Below are 14,709 nucleotides of genomic sequence, written 5' to 3' on the forward strand. Positions count from 1 at the left end.
GTCCTAGGCCATTTCATCCAAATGAGCCAAGCAAGGTATAACTTATGAACAACTCCATAAAACGCAGGGGCCAGGCTTCATTCCAGCAATATCAGCTAAAAATGTGTATCAGGCCAGGCTGCAGAAGAGCAGCACTAGTGACTTTACAATGCATAATCCATTTCAAACTCACTCCCTTTTCACTCTCTATCATTGCAAATGGGATGGTTGGCAAATAATCGATTCTTCTGATATTGGTACAATAAAAAATGATTCTTTACAGTGAGTTAGATCAGGTAAACAATGCTTATCCAAGTTTAGGTGGGTAGACTTTCCTGTCTTATAGTGGGCTCAGAAGTTTCCTTGGGGATCCCCAAGTAATCCTGGGTAAAGAAAATTCTCTGGAGAGGAAAAGCAATGGCTGATGTCTTAATGCTTCTGTTTCCCTTCCCAGAACCATTTCCTCTTTGTTGCCTGATGGAGGTCCTGTCCCTACACTCTTTGCCTTTTCTCCATGCAGTTGTTCTCTCCACTTGTTCTGGGGAAGGTTGTTGCTTGTATCCTTAAGCGCTGGCACATTCCCTGGCACATGGACCTCTGCTGGACTTCCAGACAGGGCCCTTGGCTTCCCTGAGGTCTGTTCTTGCTGGAAAAACACCCATGACCTACACAGGGTCATTGCAGGGCAGGCTGACCCTCTTACTCGGGCTGACACTGGCATTTAGGCCAGTTGGTGTGCTGACCACACCAACTGACCATGGCTATTCCAGGGGCCATGTGGCTGGAACCAGAGGAGTTCTGAACCCAGCTGGCTCCAGGAATGTGTCTTCTGTTCCACTGCTAGTCTATATAGGCAGAGAGAATCCCCTCAAACAGCTCCTGGGATCAACTTCTCATCCTTCCTATGGGCAGAAATTTCTCAGCTGAATCTGCTTCCTCTTGAGATGGGAAAATCTTCCTCAGATGGCTCTGAGGCCCCGTTTTGTATCAGCTCCCCTGGGAAACAACTCTTTTTCCTTGGTGAAGATGGAGGAAGAGCATCTCCTGGCCAGTGAGGAATGAGTGACCTGGTGTCCCCAGGCAGACACAGTCAGTGGGGGTTTATTATCCTGGATTTGACTGCCCAGAATGTGTCTGAAAAGCTATTTCTAACACAGATCATTTGGGAATTAGTATATGCTAAATACCTATCCACCTAGACAATAGAAGAGGCTGGTTATGGCCTCAAAGAACTACATTTAAGAGAAATTATGATCTTTATGACCTTCAGAAAGATGAAATAAGCAATTTTGGAACTGCTATAAATGAATCTTTGTGTCTTTTCTTTTAGCTCTGCAGAGTCACTACAATTCCCAATGATAGGTTCCTTTTAATAGAGCATGCTTGTGTCAGCTGATAAAAAATGTAGAGAGTGAAAGTAGTTAAATTAACAGGCAGCTCAAACCCAGCCAAGTGTGATCTGTGCCACCAAAGATTCACATTGCAACAGATCTCTTCCATCTCCAGACTTCATGGAGCCCTCTTGGTTATTTCATCAAGGTGCAGACCTAACACAATAATTTTTGCTTTTTTGATCTCAAGCTTGGCTACTTTAGCACAAGCAAGATCTTTGGGAGAAGCAGTGCTCAGAAAGATTGAGAAATTCTCATGTGAAGTTGTCCTAACTCATGACTTCAAGATTCCATCCAGACCAAAATATTGTCTCCATAGTAGTATACATGGGCAGTTTGGGACATTTTTACTTATAGAAGTGCTTATTTCTTTTCTGCTAAAGTAATGAAATTCAGTCAGCCTAGAAACCAAAAAGAATTGTATATTCAGCCAAAGGTACTTTAGAAGAGTGTCCTCAGAATTAAAAACACTAGAATAAATCTTCCTAAATAGGTGCTTTTGGAAAGAGACAAAAAGAACATGTGAGGGAAAATAAATAAAGTGCCCTGACTTCACAGAAGTGCTTATGCACCATCCAGCACCACGCAGTGTGAGTACTGGATTTATTTACTTCATACAGTGTCTGCATCACTGTGTGGCCATTGTGGAGTCTCTGCACAATGACAGGTAAATGACACTTTGTATGTTTGGAATTTGTGACAAATGTCACCAGGCTGAGGATGCAGAACAGATCACCAGGGTCTCCACTTTGGGGTGGCTACCAAAGGCCTCTTGCAGGGCTACTGCTGCCCCATCTGCTCTGTGCAGAATGGGGACTCTCAGACTTGCTTCATGTTTCTGCCCTGAAATTGCTAATCTCACTTGCTAAATACTAATAATGCATGGGAACTTACAGCTGAGTAATGGATTTCCTGATTTCTTTAAGACATGGACGTGGCTGCCTGCAAGCACAGATCTGGTGGAACCAGTTGTGGATATAAAAGCTTTTGGCTGGTAACTGAAGTGGATTTTTCATTAGTCCTCTCATCAACTCTGTAAGGGTTCCAGCAACCTTTATGTGTTGTATTTTTTAAACTTTCACAGGGTTTCAACTTAAGGAAGCCCAGACTCTTGTTCTTGTGATAAATAAATGCTCGTTCTCTCTGTAAACACAAGAGAAAACTGCACATGCCAGTATTTTATAAACATGCCATGAAAAGCTCTTTTGCAGCTTAGAGCAGAGAAGTTAAATTTCACAATATTCAGTTCCAATTGCAGAATAACAAAAGATGGTAGTTGAACAAAAATGCTATTGTTTCACTGGGAAGCAATTAGGCTGGTGATGGCAGGTCTCAAGTGAGAATACAGCTCCTCAGTGAGCTACGAGTACCTGCTATTTGCCAAAACTGCCATTATAATAGGAACACTGTCATGATTGAAAACCCTAATTACCCAGGATTTGGAGGTCTGTGGAAACTGTTGTGCTTTTAAAGGGCTAACTGCACTATTAATACAGGCTTTAAATTGGGACTAGGCTGAAACATCCCATAAGTTTTATATGATGTTGTACTACCATTGCTTAAAATGTGAACTGTTGGGGTTTTTTTATCAAGTCTTGATCATAATGGAATAATTTTTCTGTCTGAATTGGATGCACATTGCCCTGTTTTATTTCTCTTCTCTTTCACTTCCAAGGGCTGTATGCTTTCACACTGAGAACAAATTTCTTTCTTTACATGGGACTGATCATGAATAAAAATGAAGTGTTGGAGAAAGAAAAAGAAATGTGGCTATGATTATACCATATTTATGTCCACAGTGGACAGATGAAAGCAATAACACAAAGCTGTTATTTTAGTAATTATAAAACCAGAATTTATTATGATTTAAAGACTATCTTAATAAGAAATATAAGGGCAACGTGCTCTGGAAAAATTTCAATAAAAGGATTGAGAACTTAGATTGACATTGAGCTTCTTGGAATTTTTTTTGCAAGGAAGCTTTTATTTTGTGACATTCAGAAAATTAGAACTGTGGTTAATATGAATAGTTGTCACACTCACAGCTCTGGCACTTGATCACTTAGCTTGTGATTTAAATTCAACTCCCCATGAATCCTTGGTTGAAGGGAATTGCTGTGTTATTTGCACACTTAGGATGGAGGGATTCTTTGGAGGATGATTCATAGTATTCAAGGGTGCTAAATGGTCCTGAATATAAAATAAATAATATATCCACAACCTATTACAGTGTAATGTTAAAAGAGGCAGTTAGGCAGGCTCAATAAATAGGTCTGAAGAGGTGAATGGTATGTTTCAAAAAGTATCAAAAACTTTTAGCAGCTCTTTACCAGTTTTAGTACAAAGAAAAAAGGTAATCCATGTAAGCAGAGAAACATCTTTCCTTTTAAGCAGCTTATAAAAAGACTTTTTTTTTCTTTATTTGGGAAGCTCTATAAGGGGTGAAAATGTAGTTTTTTGGAATAAGCTCCTTATTTCTTAACTTACCATCCATGACAGAAAATTAGCATACAAATCCTGGTCTTGAGAGTTGTCCTTGGGATCTCTACAGGTTACTTGAAATTTAATGAGCAGGATGAGCAGGAGAGACAGAAAGTGGAATGAGTGGGAAATGAGGGGAATGAGAGGAAAGTCTGCTACAGAAATGATGGCAGTGTTGTGGATGGATTTGGGAAGGGTTATGTGGTGAGGAGAGGAAGAGGAGGAGGCTGATGTCATTTGAATGGACTCAGACTCTTCTCTCTTGTACAGGATCCCAATGGCTTTGTACTCCTGAAATTCAATTGGAAACAAAACTGGGCTTTTTGAAGTGGGGGCTCGATAATCACTGGCACAATTTTATCAGGCTCATAGTGAAGTCCTCACTAGCATAAATTTCTTAATTGAAATGGAATTCCTTTTTTAAAATGAGGCATTGGTTTGTTGAGGAGCTCCTGGGTTCAGTGCATGGTTCAGTAGATGGGATGCCATAGTTTGGGTTATCACAGACTTTCCTTCTGTCTTTATGTTTCCACTGCTGAATGTGAGAAAGCTGCCACCTCCTGTATTTGAAGTTCTCTATCTGTATATCCACAGAATGAACTACTAAAAATAATTGCAATAAACGAAAAATAGAAACTGAAGAGCTGAAAAAGTAAATAATGAGAAGTCAAAATGAAATTATTCTAGGATGATTTTGACTTTTCTATTCCTTCATAGTTGTACTGAGGGAATAACATAAGGGCTACTATATATCTTCTGATAAAATTAATTGACAATCATCTCCACCACCAGACAGCACTCTAAAACTGTATAACATTAGCTACCAGAAAGTAGAAAATCAAACAGTCACTACAAGAAAGTAGATAATCAGGTTTCTCCAGTGGATTTATATCTGTGTAGCTTTGAAAACGCAGTTTGGTCCATATTTAGTTCTAAGCCCACTGGACATTATAGGTGGAAGATCAAAACTCTGCCTTAATAATTTACACTAAACCACTTCCTCAGCTCATCAGCTTTACCTTGTAATTATAGTAATTAATTGTTCATTAATAACACATTATAATCCTATTAACTTTTTATTGTTGCTTAGTAGCTGAATAATTAAAAATGTATATCTTTATTAAATATTTTATTTATTAAATTGTAGTTATATATAGATTTAAAATATTTTTGAGTACAGATAGGAATAATGTTTCCTTAGGCTGAAGACTCTGAAGCAATTGACCTTCTCCTGGGCTCCAGTAGCCAAAAGAATCTCCTTTTCTGCCACAGGGAGAAATGTCTTTTCTGAGGCAGTTAGATAAGATTAGACTGGGGAAACTTTTTGGGGGGAATGACTGGACACATGATAAGGTACATATGTGTACAAAAATTAGTAGTACAAAATGTGAGTAGCACAGAGGAGAACAGTGAGTTTTAGAGCTGTCAATTGAAAACTTCACAGACAAAGATCATAAAAATTGAAAATTTGACTATTTTTATGCTAATCAGCGGAAGGCATGGAGGAAAAACAGAACTACTGAGCAGAAGACTCATATTTCCTTCCTACCATATAAAGCCTTGCTGCATAGGAAGGATCATTAGTAAGTCATATTTTTTAAAATGGTGTGGACCTGAAAAGAAAACTTAGTGCTAGACTAGTGTACAAATATGTATGAACATCCATAGCACAACAGAGATTTAAGAGAATGAAGAAGATGAAGAATAGTATAGGCCAATAATTTTAAACATGTAAAAGGGAACATTTATTTTCATATCAGAAAGCATAAAAAAAAAATCACCATTACTTTGTAAAGGACAGTGGAGTTTTCTCCTGCAGGTACCCTTTTGCTCTTGGCCTGTGCTCTCCACTGCCAGCTTCTTCCACCTTGGCACTGTGAACCCACTGAGCTCTGTGGGGGGGAAAGGTGACAGTAGCACAGTTCTGAAACATCTTTTATGTGGTAGCAAAAAGGACCTCCAGAACCCAAGCAAAGAGCTCTCAAGGAAGTATTTTCTATGCTGTCTTGACTTTCACTGGATACCTTTGCTGCTCTGCCTGCTGTGCTGGTGGTCACTATTATGACAGTGACCAAAGATGTGTTTTAGTGAGGTTCGGAAGGGTTCAGCAGAGATGTTCCCCACTGCTGCCAAGGTAAAGCAAATTCCTCTTCTTCTCTAGCCATCAATAAAACTGGTTCCTGACAGAATACCTAGCAGAATGGGGAAGAAAGTACCAAAATCCCTGCTCAGAACTGCCTCAGAGCATAACAGTGTATGGCAGTTCAAACATGGGCTTCAAATGCAGAAAAAAGAGATGTATTGGGAGTACCTGGCACATCTTAGACATGTCTCCAAAGGGCATTTTCACAGCTGGGGGAGTTGGAAACATTTGCAGTGATAAAAACGTGACTATCCAGAGGTTACTGGCTCCAAAATCCCACCCAGCAGCCATGATGCTGAACCCTATGGCTTCTGCTGAGCTGGGCTGGGGAATTTTTCAGAAAGACACATACTCTGAATTGTAAGGAAGTTATGGAAGAAGCCATGATTAACAAAAAAAGCTTTAATTTTAGACAATAGTGTTATTTCAGTAAGGCCATGTATGTGTGCTGTGTTTTTTTGTAATTTCACTTTTCTGCTAGCTAACAACTTCCATATACCAAATACTGCCTTAGAAATGAAATTAAATAGAGTCATGAAGAAAAAGAACGAGGGATTTCCTGAACAAAGCAGAAACAGGCTAAAATAATGCCAAATGTGTTTTCTTAGGAATTTTTCACTGTGTTATGCTGAAAACTGTCTACAAGTAATGTCAAGTGAGCTATTTTCCTGGCAAGTAATATGCTGGACGGGAACCATGGGTTTGATAATTGCTTGTACCTCTTGATGATGAAACATCTTGGCTTTCTTTGAAAAGAAATATGTCTTTCTGCTGTGTGGAGAGAAACAGAGGTTCTTGAACTTCAGTATCTGGCCAGAAACCTTGGAATATTGAGAACTTGTCTGAGAGCCTCAGTCACTCCTGATTGTCTCCCACTTCTGCCCGAGGGAGAGTGGCAGCTGGGAGAGACCAGGGAACAAACTGCCGGAAAATATCTTACAAGTGCCAGTGATGTAGAAAAGAAAGATGGGGAGATGACTGATCACTCTGGTTGAAAGGAGCCAAGAGTTCCTTCAAGCTGGTGTAACCATGGCATTACACAACTGACATACCCTGGCAGTCCCAGAAGGACTCCATCCCTCTGGCTTGTGGTTGGCAGTTTGATGTTTGATGTGGTGAAGTATTGAAAGGTGGTGCTTGGGCACTTGGGTGGTACTAAAGAAAGAAAAAAGAGATAATAACAAATACCCATATTAGCTTAAAAATATGAGTAAATCCCATTGTCATTCATTTTAGGATAAAGTGGTTGTAACTAGTCAAATTTGACCAACATGATAAAAGTGCTAACAGCACTTTGAGTGTTAACCAGCCTTTGAGAGAACAGCAAAATTTTCACAGTAAGTCTCTGTTCAATGACTGTGTACATTACATGAGGCCTAACAACATGGTGAAGGCCTATTAACCAGTGCTTAACTAATGCTAAATAACAATGACATTCACAGGACTACATCATGAATTTATAATGATATGGGCTATTACAGAGAATACAAAATGAAACAGTAATGAAGGGACATATAACCCTTTATTCTAATTTTTTTACATGCATAAATATTTTTTTCTGGAGATCAACTTCTGCATGGCAGAACAATGTGTTGCCTGGCTGATTCTTTGTTAAAAGAACCCTTGAAAAACAGATGACAAGCAATTGTCCCCTGAGCAGTGCACACATTTATGTTTGAGTTTCAGAAACAAGCTGATGGATTTTCTTAGTTTCTGCTTATAAATGACAGATGTATGCAGAACAGCACAGGCAGCATGATGAGCTTATATAAAGCCCTGGAAATGCAAGATCTCTGTGATTGCATCATACAGGGAATTTGGTGGTTTCTATTTTAAAAGCTAAAGAAACACCAGCTTGATGTAGGGTGCGATCTGCGTCTCACAAGAGTGATGTGTTCCCTTTCTCTCCACACAAAGAACTTCAGATGAGGCCAGTTATACAGATGTGAAAAGTGAGATCCAAAGGGCCAGCTATGGGATTTCAATATCTGGAAGTTGGTATTCAGCTGCAATTAGATTATTCTGCACGTAGGTCCCTGACAGAGCACATCCTGGCCTGGGACATTCTCACGAGCTGGGCTGACATGGCAGGAGCCAGCTCAGTGCAAGCAGAACAGGAGTGTTTTCTCTTGTGTCCTCCCCTGGCACCACACAGGAGAGCAGCTGTGGATAAGAATGGGAAGAGAAGAAGCTTAAATGAAATAATGAGAGATTTTACACCTTTGCTTCATGTAGTGATGTAGTAGTAAAGAAACGGAGAAATTTCAGAATCTGAATGCACCATGTTCCACTCTATTCTGAGAAGATCCTGAGGTAATATGAGACTTCCCCAAATGTCTTATTATATTCTTATTATTTATAAAAGACAAAACCAATCCCTAAGTATGTTCAACTTCTCAGTTGCTTAAAAAAAGCTATGAAATCCCAACCCAAAATCCAGACAGTAGATTCACAGTAAGTAGAGTGAACACTGTCTTTTATTCCATTTGTCTTCTCAGCTAATTAAAAAAACAAAGGTAGTAGAAATAGATAAGCTTAAAGGCATAATACTTTGCCCAAACTGCAACTGTATGATGATTGATAGAAAGAGGTGAAAGCCCCTGTGAGGAGGAGGGGCAAAATGCTCTCCAGGATAGAGTAAATGAGAGATGAGAAAAGCATCAGTGCAACCAAACTTTAGATCTGCTGAAGGTGATACTTAGAAAGACAAAGGAAATCATTAAAATAAGAAACATATTTGATAACTAGAGAACAGATGTGGTCATCATCTTCAAAGACCATAAAATTCTAGGAAAAAAAAGAAGAGGGAAGAATTTGAATTCGGAATTAATGTATAAAAGACGACAGGCATGTTTTGTGGGATGGATGAAGGAAGGTTAGCAACGAGTGGAGAGATGGAAATAAAAACAATATGAATATCTATAAATATTTCTTTCCCAGTTCATCCATCACGGCTGTCAGTGATCACCCTGCCTTGACAGGCAACAGATTAGGCTCTGCTACAGGAAGAAGAGAAGAAAATCCTTTAGTTAAATGCTCTTCTTGCTACTGCTATAGCTACAGACTCACTTTTGCTAACTCAGAGAATGTTATGTCTTCTTTTCAAGAATGAAAATATACACCTGTGATCCAATTAATAGGAACATTCAGGTGATCAGCCCCTGAAGAATAAAAGATGGAAGAGACCATAAAAATGACAGGTGATCTTTGACTTAGGTACTATGAAGAAAAATACACAATATGCCTCATTTGCTCTTTGAAGTTTGCTCTCTGAGTACAGTCCTAGGAGGCAAACTCACTGAATGTAGACTTCAGGCAATAAGGACACACAGTCCCCAAGCAGATTTCCAGAGGTGAACACAGCAACTTCTTGTGTCCAAGTAGCAGGGAAGAAAGGGCTTCTCGAGCCCTTGTTCACTGGACACCAGGTGCTGCTACATTTCTTACAAAAGCCTCACATTGGAAATGTGTGCAACAAATGGGAAAGGAACACTGCAATCAAGGATCAGATGCAAGTGCCTAGAGATTTGCATGTGCCCAGAACTACTGAGTTAAACCTCTGGTAAATGTCAGTCATCTACCTGACCAGCACAGGTAGGACAGTATCCATTCATATCCTATTTGGTGATGTGTGGATAGCTCTACTGAATACAGCTGACAGGGTAAAAGCATTGCATTCAGCTGTTTTTCATTAATACACAGCACAGTCACAAAACCCACTTTTTTTTTTTTTTCTTGCATCCCCTTAAAACAAAAGCCTCAACGTGAATTGGTAGCTGCTTAGGTGAATAATAAAATAGCAGGAATGGGAGGCTTGCAAAGTGCTATGACATTTCCTGACCGCTTTATTAATTCCAAGTTAAGCACACGCTTAAGTGCTTCACAGAAGTGGGGTCAATGGCACTGCCAATTTGCAGCACTGAACCTTGTGGCAGTGATGCAGAAAGGTTGAGGCACAAGAATTTTTTCCCCCTTAAGCTGCAAGCTGGCAATGCTTTCCTCATGGCAGTCCTTCCTCTCTCAGTGTTTCTGCTTAGTGGGGAGGATCAGTGTTCTGTAGGATGTGTTGTTTTTTGGATTACTTGCAAAACAGAGGTCATGCTCGTGTCTGGTCATTAAGAATCCCCAGGCACTCTTTGCTAGCAGAGCGACAACTTTAGTACCCTGGCTAAAGACCAAGAAAGGATAGAAATTCTACCTAGTCTACCTTAAATCCCCCTAGTATTTCTGTTAGACACTCTACTCCTCACTTCTCAGCTCAGAAGGAGATTTGGAATTGCTGTTACAAAATGGCTACGCCAGAAATGTCTCCTCTGTGGCTCCAGGCTCTGCAGAGCCCTCTGCATTGTACAGCCAGCAGGCATTGCTGAATTAATGGATTATCCGGCTTATTGTTCATTTTTTTCACTCTTCACACTTTCTGGTGGATGTTGAGTAATTTCCCTTGTTTTTTTCTGAGGGTTTTGTTAAAATACACTCAAAAATATGCCACCAAGGAGAGAGGGAGGGAAGAGATCCTCCCCAGCTATAAGCTATTCTGACTGGTACCAATGTAGCATATAATTGAATGTTATTTCCATACAGTCCAGCCAAATGTAGTTATCTACAAGAAATAGGAGCATCTCTTAGGAGTTTAGATTTTTCTTGAATGAAAAATAATTTATTTCTCATAGGTAGTTTTCAAACTGGGAGCAATATTATTTCTAGATTATATTTTAATAGCTAGTTTGTTGTTTCTGTTTCTGAAGCCATCATAAAGCATCCATAAAGTGGTATTTCTCTTGCATTTTACATGACTCCAGGGCTTGCTGTTCTCGCCTGTCAGGTCTTTTCAAATCACTTAACGTTTACTGGAACAATTCTACACTGCAAGATTTGCTGCTCATCCAGCGTGGTGCTTGTATCACAGCTGCTACACCATTGCCATCTCAATAAAACGAAGCATTTCTCACCACTTCACTAGTATATAGCAGCATGAAAATAATAATTTCCTTTGGAAAAAAAAGTCCACAAACCTTTCATCTGGAAAAAATCAAGCAAAGGGTAATCTTGGTTTTATTTAGAAATGTTTGTGGTTGTTAAGGTAAACTTACAACCCATAGTTAATTTAATAAAAATATGACATAATTGTCCTGGGTTCTGATATTGTTGTACTTTTTTTTTCTTCAAGAGCAGATTAGAATATTCAGACATACTGAATAATGAAAGAGTCGAGTATTAAGGACATAAAATGGAAAATTTTCAATGTCATGCCTGGCAGGGCATTATCCAACTCTTTATAAATAGTGAAAAAAATATTTATAGCATGTTCTCTACTATAATTCAATTATAAAAGTAATTCTGGCTTATTGACATATCATTTAACTTGTTTTTCATAGTTCATTTGCAGATGCCAGAATATGCAGAAATGAGACCAGAGGACAATGTTTCACTTGTGTCTTACAAGAAAACAGTTTAAGGGCAGTCACATTTTCTGATTTTGTAGCTGAAGGTGGTATTTTATTCATTAGCTTCTTCATTGGAGGATAACAGTTCTTACTACCCTCACAAGATGACCATCTTTGCACTTGGAGAGCAACATTTCACTCACAGACACACCTCTTAATTCAGCGAAGAATGTTTACATTATTTTCTTCTTCAAGTTGCACTGCTAAAAAATATCTTCCTTTAGTATTATGAATTAGAGAGAAGATATAGTGGCCATGTCTTACATATTTTGGCAATGAATTCTTCAAGTTGTATTTTACAGGATTTGCAGGATTCCCTTTACTTGCCTGGAGAAGTGCACAGGGAAAACATTGAAAACCATAATCCTGGTAGCACTCGAAAGCCATATTCCTCCCTGATACTTTTTCATGCAACTCCCAGGATGTAACATAACAAGGAAGGTGTTCAATAAAATGTGTGTTAATGTCACAGCTCAGAAGAGATAAAATGAATGTGGGGAAACCTTGTCCGTTTCCCTTCTCATTCCAGTTATATTCACCTCACTGTCTATTTAATTTGAAGTGCAGATCTAATTAAAAGTTAATGCATCATTAAAATGATTTGTAATAAGTATATTCAACTCCATGTGGGCATGATATGCTCACATTATCAGGTCCAGACTATAACTGGGATCCTTTACAATGAAGGAAATCATTATTCATAACAAATATCTTCCTGGTGACATTCATTCCACACATAATTGTGATCTAAATGTTTTATCTTTTAAATAAGTTTAACATGTATGAAGACCTGCTGCTGAATAATTTTTTTCTTGGATGGTATCTGTCGTTAAGAAGAGTATTCCTTTAAGTGGGTTTGACTGTGTTTTTTCAAGAGAAGAAAATAAGCCTTCTACAGAATTAATGAAGCTGGCTTTTTAGCCTAGGGTAAAAAGCTGCCTAATGAAGTAATTCATAGTGACAGCCCATGATCTGAATTATATGAATTATTGCTTATTAATGGGATTAATTGCTTCTCATGCTATAATACAAAATTTATGCACTTGTCCAAAATCTAGGTCTATAATCTGAAACAGAAAGAGGGAAGAAAGGCTGTATTATTTATATGTCATGTCCACATCTCTGAATGTCCATACTGCAACAGAGACTGAATGTAGGTAATTTTAGAAAGAAATTACACAAAGTGAAAACTATAAAAGAGGGATAAGAAAGAAAATGGTAAGTTCTGTTCAGCTGAGGCACTATATTAAATTGCATTTCTTTACTAAGGACTTCCACTATCTGTATGTTCTCTTTCAATATATAATAAAACAAAATATATCTCTTTACATATAGCATAATTATGTACTGAGTGTAGAGGTACCTGAGGAATATAAAAATAAAACTTTTAAGATCACAGAAAAACAAGCTCAAAATAAAATAATATCTACTTAGAGGGGTTCATTTATTAAACATACAGTTTTATTTGTATTATGTTATTATTTGCATTGCACGTGTGGACTGAGGATTTCATCTGGAGCTAGAAGCCTGACTACACTTGACCAGATGTAACAGAAAAATGGGCTCTTATGCCCAGATTTCTTGTTATGGAGAGGAGGAGTGAGGAAAATTAGACATATGAGTTTTATTCATTCAGAAATGTCAACTAAATCTGTTTTGCCTGATTCTGGGTCTAACAAGGATATTTATATTCATGTGGTCTTATTTGCCATAGCATCTGTACATTCTGTTTAAAGGTATTTGGAGATCTGATTCTATATCAGGTCAAATCCAGGTCTCTCAGTTATCAGGAATTAACAATCAGCTAAAATATCCAAGACTTTAGGCAGAAAATTGGGAAATCATTCAGACTGAAGAAGTAACGAAACCTAACTATCTTTCACACATCCTGGCTCAGTGCTCTCACCACTGTTTTACACAAAAGTTGTTTACAAATCAAAGCACAACTGCAAAACAGGATATTGTTTCTTTGCTAAAAGGAACTTCACAACAGTGCTGTCATAGAATTGTAGGATTGTGAGGGTTGGCAAGGACCTCAAGGATCCTCTTGTTCCAACCCCCCTGCCATGAGCAGGGACCTTTCACTAGACCAGGATGCTAAAGACCCCATCCAGCCTGGCCTTGAGCATGTCCGGTCTTGGCTTGGATCCTGACTGCACACAGGAGCCTCTAGAACACTGAGATCTCGCTAACATTTCTCAGAGATGCTGGGACCACGTGAGTCTAATTCTGCTCTTAGGGGCCATTGTTTGGAGAGCACTCCAGCGGTGCCAATCGTAATGATGCTTTCATAGGTACGACTGACGCCTTCATGAAAGTAACGTTTGTGTTTGTGTTGCAATCCAGCTTCAAAATGAACACCCTGAGGATGATAACTTACTGATTTGCTTTCACCTTTTTTTTCCATTCCCTGACTTCTAAGGCAGTGGGTAGCCCTGGCCACAGAGATCCCAGAGAGGTGATGACGGTCCTACAGCTTTCCTGGTACACAGTTCAGAATAGATCAGTTCTGTCATTATTAGGCTTCTCATTCCCTCTCCCCACCCCTACTTTTTTGTTGTTGTTTGTCTGTTTCTTTGTTTGTTTGGGGTTTTTCCTCTGGTTTTTGTTTTTTGTATTTTTTTTTTAATTGCCAGTGTTGAAGACTCCCTTAGCTTGGCGTTACAAATAAAGTGAATAAACCATTTTAGTTTCCAAAGTATTTTCTGCATAAGTACAGCAGACATACAGAATCCAAGCATGAACAGTAACATACAGGAGCTGTGGTCTACATGCACCTTAACAGTATTACACTTGTGATTAAAGGGGAAAGTTTTTTACTCTGCATTTTATATTCACTATTTACATTGCAGGTCCCATAGAAAGATGACAAATGGGAACAATGCATATTCAGATTTTAATATATTACTAGAGTTTTGAAAGAAATATCTTTCAATTTAAAATTCTATAAATAATTTTTAGGGAGTAAAGAAGCTGGTTTTTGGTGTCCAAGTTACGGAAGAATTTTGATTTTATTTTGTGAGGCATCAAAGTTCTAACTTTTTTCTTCCTTTCTTATTCTTGAAATATTTAGGCAGCTGAAAAGGTAATTACAGCACAGAGCTGTATATATGTAAATCTGTATATGCATGTGCTCTTTACTTTGTATGTTTATATAGCTGGATAACATAGCTCTTGGAAATATATTGCTAAATATAAATATAAATATAAATATAAATATAAATATAAATATAAATATAAATATAGTTTCTAGATTTTCTGCTCAGTT

Source organism: Taeniopygia guttata, chromosome 4, assembly GCF_048771995.1.
Source record: "Taeniopygia guttata chromosome 4, bTaeGut7.mat, whole genome shotgun sequence".
Classification (NCBI taxonomy): Eukaryota; Metazoa; Chordata; class Aves; order Passeriformes; family Estrildidae; genus Taeniopygia; species Taeniopygia guttata.